This window comes from Pelodiscus sinensis, chromosome 3 (genome assembly GCF_049634645.1).
Source record: "Pelodiscus sinensis isolate JC-2024 chromosome 3, ASM4963464v1, whole genome shotgun sequence".
NCBI lineage: Eukaryota > Metazoa > Chordata > Testudines > Trionychidae > Pelodiscus > Pelodiscus sinensis.
The window spans coordinates 193,183,238-193,194,955 of NC_134713.1; the positions used below are offsets into that span (position 1 = coordinate 193,183,238).

Here is an 11,718-nt window from a genome sequence, read left to right on the forward strand (position 1 = left end):
TGCATGTGTCCCTGTGGCCATGACTGTCAGAATGAAAACTCAGTAATCTGATTAGTCACAAACAGTCATTTTGTTCTGGGATGAGATCAAAATGAGGGGTCCGTGTGTGGGAGGGGGCTGTGTCATGTGGTTTGATTTATTTTAGATCCAAGGGAAACCAGGACACTCTAGGGCTACTTAAACCACTTTCTTATTTATTGCAAGCTTTAAGCAGGTAATACAGTTATTAGCCTTAAGAACAAGTGCTATACAATTTAAACTTTAAATACTATACATTCTAAAGCAATTAATACAGCGCAAAGCAATACAAAAACAATTGCTAAAAGATCTACTATATACAATAATAAACCCTAATTCACTCACACTTCACCCGTATGCTACCTACAGTGCCAGGCAGGAGTTCGTGGTTCCGTCTTTTCCCACCCATAGGAACGCCACCACTGACGTAGCCGGTGTGAAGGGCCGAATCACTTCTAGTTCCATCAAGGAAGACGTGTGGGTCAGTCCTGCCCATTCCCTCCCACCGATTGTTCTTACTAAGGCCAATTTATAGCAAAGCGAGACTTGGTCGTTCTAATAATGTTCACCAATAGATGACGTGTTGTGTAGGATACGTCACATGCCCAATGCCCCTATCTGGGGTACATCCTGCTGCTGAGGACGTTGCTGCTCTGTGCACAGTTGACAGTTCTATGGCTGCATCTGTACTTTTTGCTTATCAGCGCTTGTCCTGTGTGCTTGACGTGGTCTCGCGTACCAGGCTTAATCTGCATTGTTATGCAAAACGATTCCTGGCTCTCAGGCCTTGCCTGTATGCTTTGTCACCCCAGACTTGAGACAGGCCAGAAATCCACACAGTGGGCAAGGCAAACATCACCATTTATTGCCAAGGCAGGGTAGTGCAGGCTCCCCTATAGGCTGCCAGGCAATGAGATAGGGAAGGGGGTGAGAGTGGGCATCTGGGTGGGAGGAAGAGTGGTGGAGCAGGGTTGGAATGGAGGTCTGGCTGGAGCTTGTGCAACTGTCAGTGGGGTGATGAAAGTGGGGAGTAACTAAGCGTTTCCGGAAATAGTAGTGGAGTAACAAGTAGAATATTTCCTAAAAAAAAACCTACTTGAGAAAAGTTGAAGTATCACAAAAATAAATTACTTGAGTAAAGTACAAATACTGAAAAAGCGAACTTGAGCGGTGTAATGACGTATTTCTACTTGGTTACTTTCCACCTCTGTCCAAGGGTTAACCAAGGCAGCGGCGTCTCCCCGCCCAGATCTGCTGAGGGTCTGGGACACCAGCTCGAAGAGATGTGAACTGCCCCATCATGCCGGAAGGAGCGAAGACCTAGGAGCCCCGTCGAAGGTTGACTCCAGTTTCAATTGCGCAAGGATGCTCAGAGAACATGCAGTGTAATGGGAGAGGTAACTAAAGGGGTGGAACTTTTCTTATGGGTGGATATTTTTCAAAGAAGTGCCCCCATCATTTTACACCCCTTCCCCACCCTTGAATACACCTGAATCTTCAGTGCACGATGGACACCTAGACACATGGAGCAGGTATCCCAAGCACAGCCCGCTGGGCTCCCAGGCTGTGTCTAGACTGGCCACTTTTTCCGGAAAATCAGACGCTTTTCCGGAAAAACTTGCCAGCTGTCTACACAGGCCGCTTGAATTTCTGGAAAAGCACTGACGATCTCATGTAAGATCGTCAGTGATTTTCCGGAAATACTATGCTGCTCCCGTTCGGGCAAAAGTCTTTTCCGAAAGATTTGCGTAAAAGGGCCAGTGTAGACAGCACAGTACTGTTTTCCACAAAAAAGCCCTGATCACGAAAATGGCGATCGGGGCTTTTTTGCGGAAAAGCGCGTCTAGATTGGCCATGGACGCTTTTCCGGAAAAAGCGCTTTTCCGAAAATGCTTTTAACGGAAAACTTTTCTGTTAAAAGCATTTCCGGAAAATCATGCCAGTCTAGACGTAGCCCCAGTGTTTTTAATAGTTAAACCTGACGCCACCTCCCCGAGAGCCTGAGATTTCATTTCAGTGTTGTTGGAAGTACCGCCAAGGGTAGGAGCACTTGGAGAGACCCGCAGGATGTTTCCTCTGCAGACAAACCACCACAAATAACAGGTTTGATCCCGCAGATAGGTTCAGAAGTGTTTACAGGCTTGTAGGTGATCCAGACCCTACCGTAGAGGAGGGTGGGAACATTGTGAACAATGATGCAGAAGTGTTCAGTGCAGCAATATCCATTGGGAAGGAAAGAGGGATTAGTCTCACGCCAGGGTGATGAAAGGCTGTCCAGTCCATTAGTAAATAAGTAGGATGCTAAACCACAGCTACTCAGGCTGAACATTTTAAAATCAGCAGCCCCAAGAATCCACAAAGAGGTTTCCATCCCGGCTATACCCAGCTTAGCATAGCCTGGGACTCTGCAAGCCCAAACCGCAGCTGGGCTTAATCAGCTCTAACCCATGCCTTGAGCTGGGAAACTACTAAGTGGTAAACAAGTTTGACCTTGGTCTCAGCCCATAAGAGCGATAAGAATGGCACTGAGCCAGATATGTGCACGCTCGGTAAACAACTGTAGTATAAGTAGTGTAGGGAGTCCCGTGCCCATTGAGTCTCAACAAGGACCTAGACCTTGAAGGGTGCCCTGGATCCCCCTAGCTGGAGCCACATCCACTGTGGCAGGTGCAAGGTGACCGGAACTGGACTCCCCGCAGACCTGAAAGGGCGTAAGCATTTCCAAGTGCCTGTTACTCTTACATGCATTGCTTTACCTATGCTGATTGTTGTACTACTTTGCAGTAGCTGTGTAACCATCTGGCAGTATTAAGCCTGTAATAGTAGTATTTTTACATACTGGGGTATGTTTACACTACAACGTTAATTCGAACTAACGGATCCAGACTTAAAAACTAGTTCGAATTAGCGTTTTGCTCATTCGAACTAGCATGTCCACATTAAGTGGACCCTGAACTGGGGTTAAGGATGGCCGGAAGCAGTGCCGGCAGGGCATCAGAGGAGGACTTAGAGCGTGGAGATGCTGCCTCAGGCTGTGCTTAAAGGGTCCCGACCCCCACCCCGGACAGACAGTTCTCAGGGGTGCCCCGCTTCCAAAGCAGTCCTGGCTTGGATTGCCCGGAGTACCCACACTGGGCACATCACAGCACTCGGCCATCAGCCCGGCTGCACTTGCTGCAGGCTGCCATCTGGGGAGAGGGGGCAATTGGGGGGCTGCAGGAGAGCTTTCACCCCCACAAGCCCGCAGAGCCAGCCCAGTCCTCCCCATCGGGGGCTCATGCCCCATTCCTCCCTCACCTCCTTCCACTTACCCTTCCCTAGCCCCTCTTCTTGATGTACAACATAAAGGACAATTGTGTTCAAAAATGGAATCTCTCTTTATTGAACAAAACTGGGGGAGACTGGGAAAAGGAGGTGGGAGAGGGGAAGAGAGAGGCTGGGAGAGGGGAGGGCAACTAAAATGATCAGGGGTTGGGAACAGGTCCCATATGAAGAGAGGCTAAAGAGACTGGGACTTTTCAGCTTAGAAAATAGGAGACGGAGGAGGGACAGGATAGAGGTCTCTAAAAGCAGGAGTGGGGTGGAGGGGGTGCATACAGAAAAGTTCTTCATTAGTTCCCATAAAGAAGGACTAGAGGACACCAAAGGAAAGGAATGGGTAGCAGGTTTCAAACTAGTAACAGAAAGTTGTTCTTCACAAAGCAAAGAGTCAACTTGTGGAACTCCTTGCTGCAGCAGGCTGTGAAGGCTAGAACTAGAACAGAGTTTAAAGGGAAGTGAGATCAAGTCATGGAGGTTGGGTCCATGGAGTGGTATTAGCCAGGGGGTAGGAGTGGTGTCCCTGCCCAAGGTTTGTGGAAGGCTGGAGAGGGATGGCACGAGACAAATGGCTTGGTCACTGTCTTCGGTCCATCCGCTCCAGGGTCTGTAGGGTTGGCCGCTGTTGGCAGGCTACTGGGCTAGATCGACCTTTGGTCTGACCCAGGACGGCCATTGTAAGCTCAGGGCTCAGGGTCGGGGGTCTCAGTGGACCCCCTTGATTCTCTTGCATACCTGCTCCTGGGTGGCCAGGCTGGCAGCTCTCCTGCCCTAGACGGCTACTTTCCTGTGCCTAGTGCGGAGATCATGGACGAGGTCCACGATGTCCGCACTAGCCCAGGCGGGTGCCCGCGTCTTGCCGTCCCGGGCAAGCTTCCGGGAGCAGCCAGCCTGGTCCTGGGAAGAGGGGGAGGGCTGGGGGGCATCGGGTGGATGGCTCGATCCGTGCCAGGTGCAGGGTCTGCTGGCTGGGTGCTGGCAGGCTTGCACCTGGCACAGGCACCGTAGCCAGCCCGTGGCCCTTTAAGGGGTCTGGGACTGGGAGGGCAGCATACGAGTTTCCCTGGTGTTGGCCAGAGTGGCCACCAGGGAAAGCTGGGGAGGGCTAGCCTCCCACTAGTTCGAATTAAGGGGCTACACACCCCTTAATTCGAACTAGCTAGTTCGAACTAGGCTTAATCCTCGTGGAATGAGGTTTTCCTAGTTCAAACTAAGCGCTCTGTTAGTTCGAATTTAATTCGAACTAGCGGAGCGCTAGTGTAGCGCCTATGAAAGTTAGTTCGAACTAACGTCCATTAGTTTGAACTAACTTTGTAGTGTAGACATACCCATGGTGAGATTAATAAAAGTAACTATCCCTAATCGACTCTGTCTTGAAGTGAATCCACAACCCTGTTGTGCCCTGCCCCTATGGCTTGACATGACTCTCCTGTACTCGCCTCGCTACCCCCTTTTGGGGTGAAACCCCCCAATGAGAGAAACACTGCACTAGGGGATTCTACTACGACCCCAAGATCCAACTCAGCCAGTGGTTCTTGGCAGACTCTTTTCCATAACTTCTATGAAGGTGGTTGTAGATTCTCAGGGATGTTTTTTATATTTCAAATATCTGCCTGACTAGAGATTGGAGGACTAAAGGGAGGTCATGGCCAAGGCATGTCTTTCCAACATCAGTGTCCCTGGCGTTAAGTGCCCACATACTCGTCTGTACATGTTGTTGTAGAAAGAACCCCATTACTTACTCAGGAACAAAAATACGGTGTCTGCCTGCCCCTTGTATCAGCCAGATTTTATCCAAATTCTCTGACCTTGGAGTCTCCTGCCGGCTGCTGCCTCCTTGTTCATTTCCTAGAACAGCAAAATGGAAGTTAGCCTCAACACAAAATTCTTTGTCCTGGGGGCATGGCCAACCTCAGGCAGACCAACATCCGGAGCCAAATAAAAAAATCATTGGACTAGTTTAAAATAATGAGATAAAAAAAATCAATCAATCAATTAAATCAAATCAAATCATTAATTCGTTCATTTTGTGTCTTTTTTGTGTCTTTGCTTTCTGAGCCTTCAGGACACACAGGGGTCCTGTTTTCACCCTTTTCTCTGCAAACGTGGGATGTGAGACATTTTATACAGGAAAGCAGAGGGTGCGCCTACACTCCAGAGCCTATACTGGCATAACTGTGCCAGCACAGACCCCTAGTTTAGATGCGGCCCACACACACAGGAGTTTGGTGTTTTCATAACAACACCCTCTCCCCACTCAAAGCCCTCTCAGACTCACAGCTTGGGCAGCCAGGCCCAGTAGTCAGAGCAGGGGCAGCCAAAGACCAGCACTCAGAGCCATGGGTCAGAGCCGGAGCCAGGAGTCGAAGAGAGAGCCAAAAGGCAGGTCTCAGACTCAGACTTTAAGGGCAGAAGGAACTTTCGAGAGCATCTGGTCTGACCTCCTGTACATCACAGGCCACAGAACCTCACCCCCTCACTCCTGTCATAGACCCACCATCACTGGCTGGTTACAGAAGGCCTCAAATCCCATTTCTAAGTCCTCAAGTTATGGAGAACCTACCACTTGCACTGGCTGAACCCAGCCTGTGACCCAGGCCCCATGCCGCAAAGAAAGGCAACCTCCCCCACCCCCACTCCCAAGGGCTCTGCAAATCCGACCCATGGGAAAATTCCTTCCCATCCCCAAACATGGGCTCGGTCAGAGAAGGAGTATTTTACCAAGCCCCACCAGCCAAACGCCTGGGAAAGAATTCTCTGCAGTAACTCAGGCTACATCTACACTATGAGTTTTGCTGGACGAGGCAATGCAAATGAAGCACAGATTAGCATTTTCTTGTGCTTCATTTGCATAATCTCTTCCGATCCATTTTTGCACAAAAACAAGCAGTGGGGATGTTTCCTTTTCGTGCAAAAGCCCCCTTTTTGCGCAAAATCGTTATAGCTCCTTTTTTTGAGGCCTAAGGAGCTTGTGCAAAAAGGAAACCTCCCCGCTGCTTGTTTTTGCGCAAAAATGGATCGGAAGAGATTATGCAAATGAAGCACAAGGTGCGGGGAGTCTGCCACCCCCACACACGGGGCTTCAGGCGAGGAGCAGAGTCCTGGGGAGAGCTTGGGTCAGGCCTAGTGCCCCACGGGGTGACGACAGGTCTGTGGAGGGCTGCGTGTGAGTCTGTGTCAGTAAAACCAGCCAGGAGCCTGGTGGCACTTTACGGACAGATCCGCTGATTAGGGCAGAAGCTTTCGTGGGCCACATCGCCCGGCCTCAGACGCTGAAAGAAAAGAGCAGAAAAAAGGCAGAGACAGGAGGGCAAAATCCGAATGGATGCGGCTCTTCTCCAGCAGCCAGGAGGGGCCGAGAGTAGCCCCAGGGGAAATTCTTGGGCTAGTCCCCTTACAGCTCCAGCAGCCTGCACACAGACATTTGTTCTCCTCCGCTGCCACCTACTGGCCGCTGGCAGAAGCGCCAGCAAACGGAGCACTGAAATCTGACAGCCCATTTCACAGCAGCCCCGAAAGCCTGAGGACCGTGCTGGGCGTGGGGATGCCCCTGCAATGGGGAGATTCAGACTGGGGCAGCTGGCTCTGGACGGAGCAGCCACTGAGAATGTGCTGGGGGCTGCAGTGGGCAAGCCATGGAAATCCCATCGACTATTTGATTAATTAATGAATCTAAATTTAACATCCCTAATTGACATATTGTAAATAGATGCAACTCCTTTTACTTAGGCACTTCAAATGGCAGAGAGGCGCCAAAACTCCTTTGGGGCTCTAGCCCCGAGCACTTTTGCAACCTTTCACCACTCTGAACCTTTGCTATATTTCATAGAATCATAGGACTGGAAGGGACCTCGAGAGGTCATCGAGTCCAGCCCCCCGCCCTCAAGGCAGGACCAAGCTCCGTCTATACCATCCCTGACAGATGTCTATCTAACCTGTTCTTAAATATCTCCAGAGAGGGAGATTCCACCACCTCCCTTGGCAATTTATTTGACCACCCTGACAGTTAGGAATTTTTTCCTAATGTCCAATCTAAACCTCCCCTGCTGCACTTTAAGCCCATTACTCCTTGTCCTGTCCTCAGAAACCAAGAGGAACAAATTTTCTCCTTCCTCCTTGTGACACCCTTTTAGATATTTGAAAACCGCTATCATGTCCCCCCTTAATCTTCTTTTTTCCAAGCTAAACAAGCCCAGTTCATGAAGCCTTTCCAATAGTACCCTTTCCAATTTCTCCACATCTTTCTTGAAGTGTGGCGCCCAGAACTGGACACAGTACTCCAGCTGAGGCCTAACTAGTGCAGAGTAGAACGGCAGAATGACTTCACGAGTTTTGCTTACAACACACCTGTTCATACAACCTAGAATCATATTTGCTTTTTTTGCAACAGCATCACACTGTTGACTCATATTCAACTTGTGGTCCACTATGACCCCTAGATCCCTTTCCGTCATGCTCCTTCCTAGACAGTCGCTTCCCATCTTGTATGTATGGAACTGATTGTTCCTTCCTAAGTGGAGCACTTTGCATTTCTCTTTATTAAACTTCATTTATATCATGGGAAGCATCGGGTGATACCCAACAAGTTCCCCCAGCACTGGAGATACCCAGACTTTCAAAGCCGGCTTTCTTCCTCACTGCCAGAAGACTTCTTCTGAAAAAGGTGCAGCAAGTAACCAGAAAAAGAATTTGCTGATGCAGGATTTCATTGGAGGAAGTATGATGGTGCTTTGGGATTTTTCCTTGAAACAAAGCGTAGTTAGGTAGCAGATATTTTCAGAATTCCACCTCCACTCATTCTCAGCTTCCCTTTCTATGCTAGCCTTACAAACAACAGACTTGTTCTTAGGGGACTTAATCCTCTATTATTAATTCAAAGTTGATTTCATGTTGATGGCTATACAAATATGTGCTTATCTATACTCTGTTCCCTGTGTGTGCTCAAAGTCTTATCTGCTGTTTTAGTGACTGCAAGATTGTTTTGTGGCTTTTCACTCCCCTGAGGCCTGCAGAAAGAGAATGAGAGTGATGCAAATCCTATTGTATTTTGTGCAGCCTTCATATAATTAACTACTGAACTCCAAGTAGTCCCACTTGGGGGAAGCCCTTTAAAGATCAGGGGCAGGAGAGCAGAAAGATGAAGGACATAAATGGAAGACAATAGGATTGCACAGGGCTATTTTAAGGCCTAATTTCCCCTGCTGCTGATGGTGCATGTGGCGGAAGGAAGTCCCACTGACTCAAGGTGAAATATTGGCCCCCTTGAAGTTTACGGCAAAACTCCCACTGGCTTAATTCGAGGCAGAATATCATCTCTAGAGCCTAAGATGAACTAGCAGGAGCAGAGCTGGTAGCTAGAAACAACAGGTCCAGTTTTGCTTGCAACTCCTGATGTAACTGTGGTAACCTCCCTTTCCTTCCAAGCTAACTGGGAGCCGACAACACATGAGTATGTCCTGGGAGCCCCCAGCAATAAATCTGAGCTAATCTGTGCAATGGGTCTAACCTACAGGACCCAATTATAAATGCTCTATGAACACTATAGTCTTAGACTAGAGTGACCACATCTTTACTTAACAATTTAGAAAAACATGTTGTATCAGACTGAGAATAATTACAGTGTCACAGTATGATGGGGGGTGTCACTTACCCCTCACAAGTGGCCTCCTCTCCTCTCCCCTCGACTGGCCAAGTGTGTGTGCCGGCACTCCCTGCTATGATGGCTCTCCTTTGACCCAGCCCTCCCGTAGCCAAGTCTGTGCCTCTTGAGCTCCAAAGAGGAACTGCCTCACTCTAGCCCAGCAGCTTCCTTTTAACTGGTTTGCTGGGCCCTGATTGGCCATGTCCTCTGCAGCCACTCTAGCTTGCCTGGAGGACTTCTCTATGGCTATGTCTAGACTGCAGGCTTCTTTCGAAAGATTCTCTTTCGAAAGCTTCTTTCGAAAGAGCCTCTTTCGAAAGCATCTTTCGAAAGAGCCTCTTTCGAAAGATCGCGTCTAGACTGCAGGCGGATCTTTCGAAAGAGCAATCCGCTTTTTCGAAAGAGAGCACCCAGCGAGTCTGGATGCTCTCTTTCGAGGAAGCCCTATTTACATTGAAGAACGCCTTCTTTCGAAAGAGGAACTTTCGAAAGAAGGCGTTCTTCCTCGTGAAACGAGGTTTACCGCCATCGAAAGAAAAGCCGTGTTCTTTCGAAATAATTTCGAAAGAACGCGGCTTGAGTCTGGACGCAGGCGAAGTTTTTTCGGGAAAAGGCTACTTTTCCCGAAAAAACCCCTGAGTCTGGACACAGCCTATGGCTTGCTGGGGCCACAAGGGCCTGGTCCACTCCATCACATGTGGCCACTTTGGGCCAGTAGGGGGCATGTCAGTTAATAAGTGACATGTGCAGCAGCAAACAGAATCTAACTAGCTTACTACACTTGTGTCACAAAAGCAGGATCTGGCCCATCATCTAGGACGTCTAAACAGTCATTGAGTCATGTTAAACATCGGACCCACAGTGTCATTTTTCACAACAGAACAGCACTTCAGGAAATAACAAGGGAAGCCCAAAGAATTCCTTAAGGGATTAGTAAACCAGCGAGGAGTCAGTGACCCAAGAACGGCTATTAACCCTACAAAGGCCCTCAGCGGTGCTCCTGGTCTCAGGTATATGGAAAAAAGAGCTATGGATTTTTAAAATGAGTTGCACCCTTTCAGCTAACACTTCAGATCCTGCACTGGTGTAAATCAGCAAAGTGCTAGACCGCTAATGACTTCAAGGCAGTTCTGCTGTGGATCTGGCCCAGCATGCACTGACCATTTCTAGAGAATCAGCACCCTGAATATTAGCCAGAAGGATCGAATCTTTCAGCTTTCCACCGAGTTTTGAATTTTCCTAAGACTTGCCTTTTCTTGCTGCTCTGAATTTTCCTAGAGCACTTGGCTCTTAACAAAGTTTGAGCTATTGCTTCTCTTTTAACCCAACTCCTTCCTTTTAGCTTTTCAGACTGATCCTCTTCCTATGAATCTCATTGGTAGTTTGGTTAGACCCAATGAACCTGGATGGAGGGATACAGAGCAAAAAGAAGGGCAGATAAGGGAGGACGCACTGTGAAACGTGTGCTGACCCATACAAGAACAGTTACCCAGGTCTGGGTGGAATAAGCATTGCAGGACTACTAAGGAAGGGCGTATTACTGCGGCTATTCAAGGACTATTTCCTTGCAGTTGGTTGGGTCTGAGCCAAGTTGGAATATTGCCCTGCAAGAAGCAAATCAGATGGGATACAATAAGCCAGTAAGAAAATGATGAAATTCTAGAGTTAGTTATACACAGCAGCAGTGATGACTTCACGGCTAAGATTGGGTTGAATTATATACAGCACAAACATATATTAAAAGAACATGAATATATTGGCAAGGTTAAGCACTCAGAAGTTAGGAAATGCCCAAATGAAGGTTGCTCATGCAAGCATAACCCAAGGACAAGACAAGAGGCAACAGATGGATACAGGCAGACAGAACAGGAGAAGGGGAAGAACACAAATAGAATGAACAATATGATGGCAGCAAACATCACAAAAGAGCCACTGTTTTATTTCATTTGGGGTGGATTTACTGAGCAGATCATCTAAATCGAAAGGAGAGGAAAGGGAGGCCAGGATTGGGCAGGAGAGCAGAGGAGAGGAGATGTGGGGCGAACCCAGGTGGAAAGCCTGAATAGGGAAAGGGAGGCAAAAACCCAGCATTGAAAATTTCAGCTCAAAGAGCTAAAGTTTGGAAAAGTTAAAAGCAACTGCAAGCAAGGTCTTATAATGGGATGTAGCCTTATGCAACCAACTTAAACAAGGTTCTGTCTGAGCACACAACTGAAATTTGTCGAGAAAAGATAACGGTAAACAGCAATGTAGTCAGGAGAGAAGGGACTAGTTATGCACCAAAGCGATCAGTGTTCGTATCTGATCAGAGATAAGGCCTCGGTGTAGATTAAATGTGTTTATTAGCAATTCGAAAAAAACCCCATTAAAAGCACCCTAAAGAAATGTACACGCAGGCAGCAGCTCTGTAGTGAAGGTTGGGCTGAGTTTTGGATTTAAAGCTGGGATTAACCCTCTTTATACATGAATAATACAGTGTATCCTCCACAGAGCTACAGAGCTTAGCTCTCCCAGAACACATTGAATGTGAAGAATTTACAAGCAAACCTGTTAATTTTGAATCATGAACTAAAACTGGGACCCTTTAAGAGCATTTGCCATTTTGTCTCTTTTTTGGCTTTCTTTAGATAATGAACAGCTTGTTGTTAACTCTGCAGGCTTTCCAGATAGTGAAGCAGTTACTGAAAATGAGCGCATAGGAAACAAATGAAGAAATTAATGTAATGAAACATAGTTAATAA

General features: G+C 47.9%; 1 protein-coding gene across 1 annotated transcript in view; it reads right to left on the minus strand.

Annotated features, from left to right (window-relative positions):
• LOC102451311 (uncharacterized) overlaps positions 1-9,012 on the minus strand; it is a 42,787-nt gene extending 33,775 nt beyond the window's left edge. Inside the window, exons 1-2 of the mRNA XM_075925733.1 lie at positions 8,987-9,012; positions 5,079-5,184 (exon numbers count right to left, since the gene is read on the minus strand). The gene's annotated coding sequence lies outside the window, so the exon portion shown is untranslated. The remainder of the gene's footprint in view (positions 1-5,078; positions 5,185-8,986) is intronic.
• Between the last annotated feature and the right edge of the window lie 2,706 nt (positions 9,013-11,718).